We start from the raw sequence: 12,744 nt of genomic DNA on the forward strand, positions 1-12,744 counted from the left end.
TTCGACCCCGAGCATAACCCTATGGGATCCGTCCCATTGTTGAAGATTGATACTGTTTTTCGTTAATCTCCAACGTACCACCGATCTACTTATCTTAAATAAGTCTATCGAGTGGTATTTTCTGCCAGAACTCGGGTTGTAAAATGGCGTCTGTGTTTTTCTCTGTGACTCCTAAACCAAAGGTTGAGCCCTTTGTTCCACTTTTGGCGGGCCTCGGACAGAGACCCTCCAAAGTGGCGCCATTCTGTCTGGGTTACCTCAGGGGTGTGGGAGAGGGTTTAGACACCCTGGACCGAGTTGCCTTGCCAACTCAGGTCACACTCTGGAGTGATTGGCCCAGGTGGTGAGCCTTCCCGCTCACCACTTAGCATGTGTTGATTGACAAGCTAGGCTGAATGAATGGGGGACGTCTGCATAAAAGCAGGGCTTTTGGGACTGGATCTTCAGAAAGTCGCCACTGGACCTAAAGAATCCGACGAGGGTAACGCTGAGCCGACCTGCACGACGACGCCTCCGGTGGAGCCCTGCGGAACCGTCTCACAATCTCCCGACGACAGAAGAGATCTCCCTGCCGGAGAGGCTCTTTCCCTGGCTGGTGGGAACAGCCAGTCTTCTTCTTTGTGCTTTTTGATCGCCCAGGACGCAGTGGTCGAATTGCCCGTGCAGAGCACCCGGCAACCGGATAGCCACTACTCCTGCATCGTGATGGAAAGGTGGTGCCTTGTGACGAAGCACTCCGCGGCTGGTTTCTTCCCTGGTGGTGCACCAGACATCTTCTCTTCGACGACGAGAGCATCTCTTCTCTTGGCCAAGACCCGTCGTGCATCCACCACCGGGAACAACTGCCACCGCCGGAGCTGTCTTCCACAACAAGGTACCATAACCGCCTGGCTTCCCTTTTCGATCGGTTCGTGTGAGGTATCTGATTCCTCTCCGTTCCGTTGGGTTGCCTCCAAGCTTTATTCACTCTTTGTTCTGAACTGGTTCAACCTGTCGCTAACCAAATTTGCAAACTAAGACTTGAACGCATCATCCGTAGAGACTTTCCAGGACATCGTGCCTTGCCTCTCACCGAGTGGGCCTGGCCGCCGAACTGTATGATCTAGTGTGATTAATGCCTTCCTGCCTTGCATTTTTACCCGCTTCAGTACGAACCGTGTTGACTTCATTACCTGCCTATCTCTTCTCTCCCTTCCTCACTAAATATTCGAGTGTCATCTGGGTTGAGGTATACACCTCTGTCTGAAAATAAGTGGTGCCGTAGAACCTAGAGTTGTCGATATTGTGTTTCGGGGGATTGAGCTTTATTCCATTCTGCAGAGTAATTGTATTTTGATTTGTTTGCCGTGTTTCGCTTTAGTATTTTTCGTAGACGTTCTGTTATTAATAAATAACTTACTATCTTTATACTAAAGCCTAGTTGCGTGTTTACTCGTTTTGCTGCGAAGAATTACCCTATCTTGTATACTACCTATACTGACCAACTTTTCTTGAGAGAAGTCTGACTGCTCAGCCACAGCTACCAATTGAATCTGTGTGGTACAGACTGCTACCAAGTGGGTTCATCGCAACACCTGTAGTCCTTAATCTTTTGCAGTGGTCCCAGAGGGAGCTGCACAGGTTTCCGCCTAACAACGGGTCTGGACGTAGGCATCCCTGATGGTGCAGGATGATGCAGTCACAGGATCGGGGACAGGATTACACACAGGCACCTCCGCGGTGGCCTGTGCTGCCTCCTGCCCTGCCCCTGCACTGCACCACAAGCACCAGTGGAATCCCCACCTCCAGACCCCGTGTCTGTCCCTTGCACGGCCTCCCCCTCCACCAAACCCCCCACCAACCTGGATGGCTCCGTGCCATTTTTCTCCGTCGGACTCTGTGGGGTCTCAGCTGGCCCTTCTGCTGCCGAGGAGTCCAACTCTGACCTCAGCCTTTTGGACCTACCCTCGGCAGCTGCGGCCTGGGACGTGGCACCGGAATCCTCACTCCCTGACAAGATGACAACCTGGGAGGGGAGCCGGGCCTTGCGTCTCCGGCTGGCGGTGCGATCCCTGCCGCTGTGCTCCACAGCACCCTCTCCGCCCTCTTCATCATTTGACGCTGCAGACAGGGAGAGATAGGACACAGGCATCAGGCACTGTACAATGGACTGATACACACATGACAGTTGCACATGAGTGGCAGTGTCAAACTTCAGACATGGCATCACAATCACCAACACACATGTCCTTTCAATTCACACACATGACCAATTCCACAGCCATATCACAACAGCAAGCACCATCCATACACATACAACAGCATGAGCATCCATAGGTGAGCCAGACATCACCTGAAACACAGGGAGTGCAGTAGACATGCACACATGCCACCACACTTATATGCATGTCTACATCTCCTCCAACTGTTGCAGTGATGAGATCGCCATACATGTCAGGTCTGCCCTTCAGCCTTCTACATATTAGTGTCACATGCATCCATGTTGCATCACAGTTGCACACTTGTCAAATACACACACATGCACATGTACACAGTGCAGGTACATGCAGCAGGAACCACCATCCATGCCACAACCATGCCAATGTACATACACAGAAATTCCAACATGTTTGCTCCCACACCTGCATTTGTCCAGCATGCTTACCAACACATACACCATCAATGTGGCTCACACCAGAGAGGACACACATGTGGCAGCCTCATGCCCATGTTCATACACATCCCTACATGGCCCTACAAAAACACATGTGCAACCTGCACACTACTGGCACACCACAACACGCACAGTGTCCAATCACCCTGCATATACACTCACCGCTCGACTCCAGACGGGTCCGCCTCTCAAGGATCTGGACGTAGATCGCTGGGCATATGCGTTCCAGGACCCTCATTTGTTGGTCCGAAAGCTGGCCCCGGCGCCCCTTGGCATCCGCTGCTTTTGCGAGGCGCCGGGCCTTGTTGAGGGTCCTGGACCTGAAGTCCTCCTAGCGCTTCTTGACATGATGTAAGTCACGGACTGCCACCCCCTCCACGTTGATGGCAGTCACGATGTCTATCCAGATCCTGGTCCGTCCTTCATGGTCGGTGCGCAAACTTCCAAAGAGGGCATCATACTGCCCCAGGACTTGCTCCACCAGGACACTAACTTCCCTGGCACTGAAGCTGGTGCCCCTCTGCCTCTCTGGCTGGGGGTTGCCAGTGCTGCCAGATGCTGGACATGGCAACCCCAGAGGCAGGAGTGGGTGGGCAACTGGGTCCTGGGGATGGGCTGTGGAGCGATGGAATCCCCGTCGGGAGTCTTCGGTTCCAGCAGGGGTGGTCACAGCAACTGCACCCCTGGCTGACATGCAGGCAGCAATTGTCAGGGCACATGGGCAGCAGGCAGTCAGGCAGCAGCAGATGGCAGGTCGGAGTGTGTTCAGGCTCTCGGGGGCAGTCATTCGGCCTTCTGGGCAGGAGCGTGGTCTTCCGTGTGTTTTCGCGTGGCCAGCTTGATACGGGGTGATTTGGCACGTGAAAAAATTGCACGTCAGCGTGTAATTCGAGGAAAGGGCCTTAGCGTGTAAGCGCGTCAGCACATGTACGCGCGTTTTCATTGGACCAAAGGCCCTTAGCACGTAGGCGCGTAAGTTACATTATGCGCCCGGGCGTTTCCCTCATAGCACGTGATGACAGAGCACACGTGGAAAAACTGCATGTCCAAGTGTCATCACGTGTAATTGGAGGAAAGGGCCCGCGTACACGCATATGTGACGTGTACGTGTGGGCCGGTTTAAAAGTTACGTGCCGGACGCCATTTCCTTGTACGTGCATTTCGTGGAGAGCAAGTGGGTGAAATCTGTACTTCTTGTCGATTCACATGTGATTACTTCACAGCGTTTCTAGTTCGTACTCCCTGTTACCTCTGACAGCTTTTTTCTGATTTTTTGTTGGGCCTGTTTCCTCAAACAGCATTCACTTCTTCTTTTGTCCTGTCTCCTCAGACAGCGTACAATTCTTCTTTTGGCGGTGGTGTTGCGCGTATTTTTCACTTTCTTTTTCCAGGCAGACGGTGAGTCGCGCACGTATTTAACAACTGTGCTCGCCCCGTGTGTTGCGTACTCCTTCAGAGGTCATTGTAGGCCGTGTGTATTACGCGTATGCTTATTTTTGTGTTTCTGGGTGCCACAGCGTAGTGCAGGTTCATTGTTTCACGCACGTGGTCTACGAGGGGTTGCTTGCACGTTATTTTTTTATTTTGGGCTGCCTGTGCATTGCGTGACCTGTCATCTTCCCCCAACGGTCACATACAGCCTTGTTAGAGCACTAGGGTACGATTTCCATCTAGTACCCTACCCCTTTGTCCCCCAATTGCCCAGGACAATAGTTTACTCCAACTCCCATACGCACAACAACATCAGTGCCATGGTTGGGAGGCGACCAAGCGGTAAGGGAGGCAAAGGTGGCTGACCTTCAAAAGGTGGGCGTGGTAGGCGCGGTAGGGGACGTGGTCGGGATTTGCAGGGTGCCCCTATACCCCCATGTGTGGAGGACCAATCAGGGACACCCATGCCCCCACCCATGTTTGAGGGAAACATGGCTGACACCATCCCAGCTCAGCCCTTGTTGGACCAGTCCATTGTGGCACCTGACCTGGCATAGGATGACTCCCAGGCTGACTTCCAGGTCAGCAAGTCTAGGCCACGTGTAGCGGTGCAAGTTGTTGTCACCAAGCCACATGGATCTGGGGCAGCTATGTCATCTGCTGCCCCGAGTAGGCATGGTGGGGAGGCTGCAGGGGCAGCTGCAGCTCCACCCGCCCCAGCTCTGACTCTCCCAGCCAGGACAGTGTCGGTCCAGGTCCATCAAACTGACGTTCCCCCTGCCAACATCACCCTGCAACCAATGCCTGCACCAAGACCTATGGTCATTGTGCATTCCCACACTCCCAGTACCCAGTCCACCTGCGCTTCTGCCCCTACTGACCAGAGCGGCGTAAGCCACTCAGGCTCCGCTCTACCTTTGAAGAAGAGGAAGAAGGGTGCTCTGGCACAACAGGCTGAGACCCCAGACACGGCTACACACTCCGGCACGTCAAGGAAGCCTATCTTTAATGACCCGGAACTTGATGCACTTGTGAGCTATGTGTCGACACATAGCCGCCAAATGTTGGTGACTGCAGGGTGCAAGACCACACCTGGTCAACGTAGGGCACACTGGCAGACCATCGCGGACCGCATATGTGTCATTGGATTTGTGAGGCGCACAGCTGATGATTGCTACAAGCGGTGGAATGACCTGAAACGCAGGGCAAAGAACAAGCTGGCCTCAAATCATGCCGCTACTCTGGTGACTGGCGGTGGGTCTCCACAAGAGGGCAATGAACTCACAGAACATGAGTCTGTTGCTGGGCCCTTCGTCACAGAGGAACAGATCCAAGGTGTGGGAGATCTACCTGATTACGAAGCATTGTCCGGTGAGTGCCCATGCGTGTGTGTGTAATCCATGTGTATGTTGTTTGGGTGACATGTTTTGATTCAGTGCCAGGTGAGGGTGTGTACTCCTGAGTGTTATGGGTCACCCATTTGCTTCCTCCCATACATTCACGTGCCTTGGATTTGGGAATGACTGTATCCCTTCTGCCCACAGTTGCCAATTAGGCACACATTAGTGCACTTTACCTTGAACTGTCCTCTTGCAAGTACATAGTTCACATTTAGTAAGTGTTAATTCAGGCTGATTGTTTCCACTCTCCCCTTTTTGCTAGACATTTTTCTGCACTATTGCGACATATGTGATATGCTTCGGTCATTGTTTACAGGCCACACTGGGGCAATATTATTACCTGGTTATGTTAATGATTACACCATTCAGGCTGATGGAGTATTGGCCTGCATAAAAATTATTATAAGGGGCTGTTTCATATAAACGAAAGACTGTGGACCCTGAAACACCACACCAATTGCAAAAGTAGTCAGGTGATTTATTATATCCAGTGCCCGTGTGGCCCCAATACGTAGGACAGACCATGTGCAAAGTGGGGACCCGGATATCGGAACACCGATCCAGGATCCGGTGCAAGCAGAAAACATCTACAATGGTAACACATTACCTTGATAATCGACATACACCCGATGACCTTTTATGGTGGGTGTTAGAAAAAGTAGAATCAGGCCTAAATACACAATCCAGACTTCTATCCTTAGAAGGCAGATGGATCCATAGATTGGACACTCTAGAACAGGGCCTGAATGAATTACATATCCTTCAGTTCTAGCTGAAGGTGGGACCCTACCACGTCCCACACACTCAGATTTCTACATATTGGGTGGACAGCGCCCTCCTCTGTTCTTCATCCTAGATAAGAGTACCTGCAGTTGAGTCATGCTTTCTGCAGGTCCAGAGAGGGATTATTTAGGTTTTACTCACCTACTCCCCTCCACTTGCCACCACCTTTTCTTGGGGGGTTAACGCCCGACAACACGCGGCTGGGCTCAGCGTCCCTATATGTCCCAACTACGGAGACATACGAGGTGACAACACATTGCCTGCACCCAATACAGCAGAACTATGGGCGCCAACGGCCCCTCCCCATTCACATATAATCACTCGCACCAATTCTCCGGGAAACCAAAAGTACACATCACGTCACGCTCAGCGCTCCGATGCTTCGGCCGGAGGTTGCCCGGCAACGACACCAAACCACTAACAGCACTACCTCGGCATGCGCACGTCCATTGGCCAGTCCCCGCTGATCTCGCGGGTGTAACGCCCACGGCCAATCCGAAAGCATCACAAGCTCTAATCCCACCCACCCCCGTGTCCCGGCCCCCAGTTGCGGGCCTGGCACTGACTGCCAATCCGGGTCCGACACGTGCGCTAACCCTGCCCACTTCTGTACATATGCCTCCAGCCGGCGTCTGTCTCTACAGACAGCATTTTTTGACACGGCACAGAAGCTGCGATTTCCTCCCTTGGTCTCCGGGGTCCGCGCAAGGAGCTATAAGTGAGTGTATACTCTGACAATCAATGACTCTTTGAGCTCTTACAGGGTCGTTACGCTTCCCCATTTTCCCTTCCTAATGGTGGATATCCGATTTCATTTTTGTTCCCTGGTCTTAGGTACCTCTCTGCAAGTAGCTTCGGGCAGCTGCAGAATTCAGGCACCACGCTAAGAAGCCGCACTAGGCACCAATCCCTACACTGAGGAAAACATTGTTTTTCCGTTAGCATTACAACTATTCTTCTTGGCATCAGTTTGGATTCCGGTGCATCGAGTCACTGCACACAACCGGGACCCCGTTGTAATACTTCCATACAAAAAGACTGGTCCAGTTCTCATGTCTTATCCTGGATACACAGGTAAAATAATATTACCGGTTCACTGATACTTGGTGTGGAAAGCACACGGGTGGCTGCACACTGGTTGCTGGAAGCATGCAGGACTTACACCCACCCCCCTTTCTACCCACTTCACTGGTTTTTAGAGGCAGACAGAGTAGGAAGTGGATGATTACTTACTCATATTTAAAAAAATTTTAAAGTGGAGAGCCCCCAATTCTTTGTCTTTGTCATTTCCTTGACTTTGAGCACTTTCTACATAACTGTTGTTCCTCCCTCCACACTGACCCTGACCCTTCCAGTAGGGTATTAACTGTAGGGCAGCATTAACCCCTTACACACGGTCTCTCGTTTTCTCACTCCAACTCGTCTCCTTTCATTCCTTTGCAGAAATAATCCAGCCCTGATGAAGGAGAAACATTAAAGCTGGTCTTCAAGGCACAAAGGACCAGCCCCCACCGAAACGCACCATATGTGAGGGGAGCACACATGTGGGTTTCTTCTTGACCCCACACTTTTAGACAACTCCGCTGTAATCGGACCCCCCACTGCGTAGGCAAACCTTGGATAAAAGATGTTTCACCTGGAAATCAGTACCAGGACCCCCACTGGTTTGCATTCATCATTCCAGACCCCTCCTTCCCTAGGATATTGGGAACATTGTGGACTCAATTCTTGACCCCAGCAGCGTTGCACTATAGAAACTATTTGGATTTAATCTTGTGATTATGTTTGGACGGGCAGATGCATCCCTGTCAAACTATTTGCTACGAACCCACATTCATGCCTTCCCTTTTCCTCCATCCCTTCTCCTTTTCTTTCTTCTTCTGAATTACTGTTGACTTCAGGACACCACCGCTATGACTAATACATATCTTTCTCTGTGATTATACAACAGATTAAGCTCAGGTGATTGCTTTATCACACCAGATTGTTACATGTGTTTTGAGACTTATGTTATTTATTGTGTTCTCAATTTTTAATTTGTTATGTTTGTTGATTGTTTCCTCATTTCTCAGACATTAAAAATATATATTTTTTGCATACATCTGCCTCCTATTGATACCTTACATGTTGCCTTAAGAGGATCAGTTCTACCACAAACTATTGCAGCATTTACTGCTTTGACATAGGGTGGACCAGGGGAGTCTTAGGAATTATAGGACCCCCATCTCTGTCCAAAACCCAGAACACAGCGACACACCCCCCGTTTATGATAGATCCATGTGGAACATGACAGATGTTTCCTGTGATGTCAAAGTGACCAACCATCGATCAGCCCACAATGACAGTATTTTTGGACACTGGATGTGTTTCAGTGTGTGGCACATGCATTTTTTGAAAGACTATTCAGCATTAATCTTCTCATCATGTCAATGTCACATGGATGTGTGACAGTACTCAATCACTGACATAGTGCTGTAGTTTTGTACTTGACCGTGGCTATGCTATATGACATATGTGTGCTGCCATGTGTCATGTATGTGTATTGGACATGCCACTCACACCCTGATGTGTGATGCCAGTGCTACCCAACATGCTTTTCCATCTTGCTCTCCCCAGTGTCTGCCTTTTTGACTCCACTTCCAACTCTTTGACAGTGCATGGATGGCAGGGTTATAGTCATGTGGGACATGTGTTGATCATGTACTTGATCTGTGGCTTGTCACGGCCTATGTGTGTGCTATGGTGCTCATGCCTGTTTCCATTTGTTGTCTTTCATGTTTTTGCAGGTGATGACGTAATTGATGCTGTTGAGGTTGAGGAGATGGTGCAGACCCAGGAGGAATCTCTGGCACGACCGGGCACCAGTGGGGGACGTGGTGTGGTGGTGGGTGAGAACCCAATGTTACTGCAGACCATACTCTCAAGGGGTGACTCCCCAGACCTCTATTCGGGTGCTGAATCGGATGATGAGACTTATGTGCCGTCGCAGGTAAGTGTTTCTGGCAGGGATTCTGTTCTGTCCAACCCACCTGCACCAGGGGTAGAACCCTCTATGATGATGTCAGTGTTGGTAGGTGCGCCTTTGGCGGTTACGGATGCAGGGTCACACTCCACAGCATCTGATCCTGTTCCTGGGCCAGCAGATCAGAGGGGGAATGCAGTCCTGCAGCCTCAGGCAGTGCCAGCACAGCAGGATGCAGATCGCCTTGCCCCAAACAGGTGTAGTGCCCATCGACACGGTGGCCGTGCGCCCCCAGGCAATACTGTATGGGAAAACTCCATGTACGGTATTGCAACCCAACAGGCAGCATCAGTAGAAATGATTTTTTTTTTTTTTTATTTGATTTAGTTGTTAGTACAACTTTACAAATTTTTTTTCAATTTTTTTATGATAGAAACAATAAAATCGACATTTAGTTATAGCATATAAAAGGTGACCATATAAAAATACAAATAAGTGTTTTCGTTTGCTCTCTTTTCTTCTTTCCCTTCCTCTATCCTTATACAAAGGGTGCAACTTTAAAAGGTTCCTTTTGGATAAGGAAATGCTATATCAAGCAATTGTATGGCAGCAATGCTAATCGATATTTTCCTTGCACTAAAAATTTGACACCATATTTCATCATAGGATCGACTAACATGCTGCCATGTCATTTCTTTCATCAATTTAAGTCGATGTGGAACAAAGACATTACATTGGATGATAATATGCGCAAGCGTTTCTGTTTGAGATTTATCATTACAAAACCGACAATAGCTCTGCTTCTTTGTGATCACACCACGTCTTGCCAAAATTTCATTAACTGGCCATAAATTAAAACGCAACCGCATGATTTTCATTCTTAAATTTACAGATGGACATTTAGTGAGATATTCCGCCATGCTACCAAATTCCTTGTGACCAAAAAGAGATCTATTAAAATCTTTTAATCTTAGGCACTTTTCTTGAGTGGTTAACCAATCAGTCTGATTCAGTTTAGTCTTAGCTCGATTCGGATTTGTAATCAATAGATCGATTGATATGTGTGCTTCAACAAGGGCATTCATAACATGTATTCTCCATTTTTGTGGGAAGGGGTGAGTGGAGAATAAAAGGTAATTTGCTAAGATGGCAAGACTCTCTCGCTTATTTATCCCCATAAGGCATTTTCTTAGAAGAGCACACATTTTCCATGTAGCTTGAACATGAATGGACAACAGGCCAAGTTCAAATCTCAGTAGCATATTAGGTGTAGATTTGGGCAGTCTGAGTACACGCTTCCAGAATTTGGCTTCAATACCATTCCAGAATTTAATGGTTCGTGGGAGCAAAGATTCCAAACCATATATAAGAACAGGTATTACCTTTTGTTGGTAAAATTTCATAATCGGAATGCAAGTAAACTTACCAAATCTTGCATGGATTATTTTTGCCTGTGAAATCAATCCTGTTAATTTGGTTTGAATTGATGTCTCGAATGCTTTTTCCGAGGCAAAGTTGTTAAAATATACTCCTAGATATTTATATTCATTCACGATCTGTAGTTTTTTGTTACATATCGACCAGGTATATTTAGTCCGAAGAGACAACTTTGGTTTCCCAAGAATAATGATTTGTGTCTTCTGATCATTGACTGTGAGATTATTTTTTGCCACATAGGAATCAAGGGCATTTAATGAGTGTTGGAGCCCACTAGGAGTTTGAGAGATGAGGACGAGGTCATCGGCATAAAGAAGCCAAGCAACAGCTTGATTTCCTAACTTTGGGGGATCTGAGTGTACCACCGCAAGGTCGTCCGCCAAGTCAAGCAAAAATAGGTTAAAAAGGGTAGAGGCGAGTATACATCCTTGCTTGAGCCCCCTCTCAGTAGGGATAGATTTAGATAACAGGCCCTCTAGATTAAGTTTCACCTGAATAGATGTGTTAGAGTGTAGCAGACTCACGATTTTTAACAGTCTCCCTGGACAACCATAATGCGCCAATTTTCTCAAAAGTAGCACTCGGTCGACAGAATCAAAAGCCATGCGGAAGTCCACAAATGCAACATATAAGGGTTGCTTTCGCATGGCATAGATTTGTTTAATTGCATTGAGAATGGTCAGATTAATAGCTGTTCCGAGACCTGCTACAAAACCCGTTTGGAACGGGTCTCTACGCTTATACTGTAGAGACCATTTGTTTAGGTCACGCAATATAAGCCTGCAGAAGATTTTTCCCGGTACATCCAATAAGGCAATAGGTCGGTAGCTCAATGGGTTTTGCCTGTCTCCTTTTTTATAAATGGGGACAATGATAGAGTGTGTCCAGGAACTTGGAATTTTTTGAAGGTGTATAATTATTTGAAATAGTGAGTATAGAATTGGTGCCCACATATTAATATGTTTCTTTAAGACCGCGTTCGAAAGTCCATCAGGACCCGGGGCCCGTGACATACTTGCTTTATTAATAAAATAAAAGATGTCATCTTGGTCAAATTTTAAGGTAAAAGGTGAAACTATCGTATCTGAGGGCTCACTTAGGGTAGGAGCAACATATATAGATGAGAAGTGGTTGCACCAATCGTTTTCTGATACCCCATTTATGTGAGATGATACTTGCGATACATTGGTTACTGAATTTAGAAATTGCCAAATTTGTGCTGTATTTTTGTTCTTAATTTGGTCTAACATAGCTTCTCCTTCTTTTTGTTGCTTTGTTATTTTATATTCTTTTATCCAATTTCTGTAGGTGGTTTTGATCGTTCTTAATATGTGAGTCTTTAGGTGTGAAGATGATTTAAGAGCTTGTCGCTTTTGTGTTTTGAACAAGGCTTTCCTAGTGCGAATTGCAATGTCATATGGTTGAGCAGACTTTACTTTGATGCTTTGTTGTGTAGCATATAATTGCATAAGATCAAAAGGGACCAATCTATAAGGTTCTGCTGACATTTGAGAAGAGTCTGCATAAGATCTTATATGATCACGATAGCATGTTAAGGACTCGTAAGACCATTTTAATCGGTTTAAAGAATTATTAATTTCATATTTGCCCATAAGCGATTGACTTTCTACAATCGATGCTGGGGACAGCATAATCTTGAATGTTAATGGGCAATGATCGCTATATTGCGATGACTTAATGACAAAATCAGTAGTGTGCGCGAATAGATTTCTGGAAACAAAGATGAAGTCAATTGTTGCTGACTGTTTTTGGCAATGCCATGTCGGTAATGGAGGAGAGTCCGCTGCACTTGTGCCATTCAGCATGATTAAATTCCATGACTTCATAAGTTTGTTCCATAATCTTCTACGCTCAAGATCTTTAGAAGTTTCTTTGTTAAGAAGATGTAAGTTCAGGTCGCCCGCAATAACAAAGTGTACTATTTCTTGTGCGAGCACTACATTTTCCAGGACAGCTGTTAAATCTTTTAGAAATTTAACAGTTGAAATACCCATTGGATTCCAATAAACATTAATACAGGCGATTTTAAGAGAACTAACCGAAACATAGGAGCATTG

This window comes from Ambystoma mexicanum, chromosome 12 (assembly GCF_040938575.1).
Source record: "Ambystoma mexicanum isolate Mex_15411 chromosome 12, UKY_AmexF1_1, whole genome shotgun sequence".
Taxonomy (NCBI): domain Eukaryota; kingdom Metazoa; phylum Chordata; class Amphibia; order Caudata; family Ambystomatidae; genus Ambystoma; species Ambystoma mexicanum.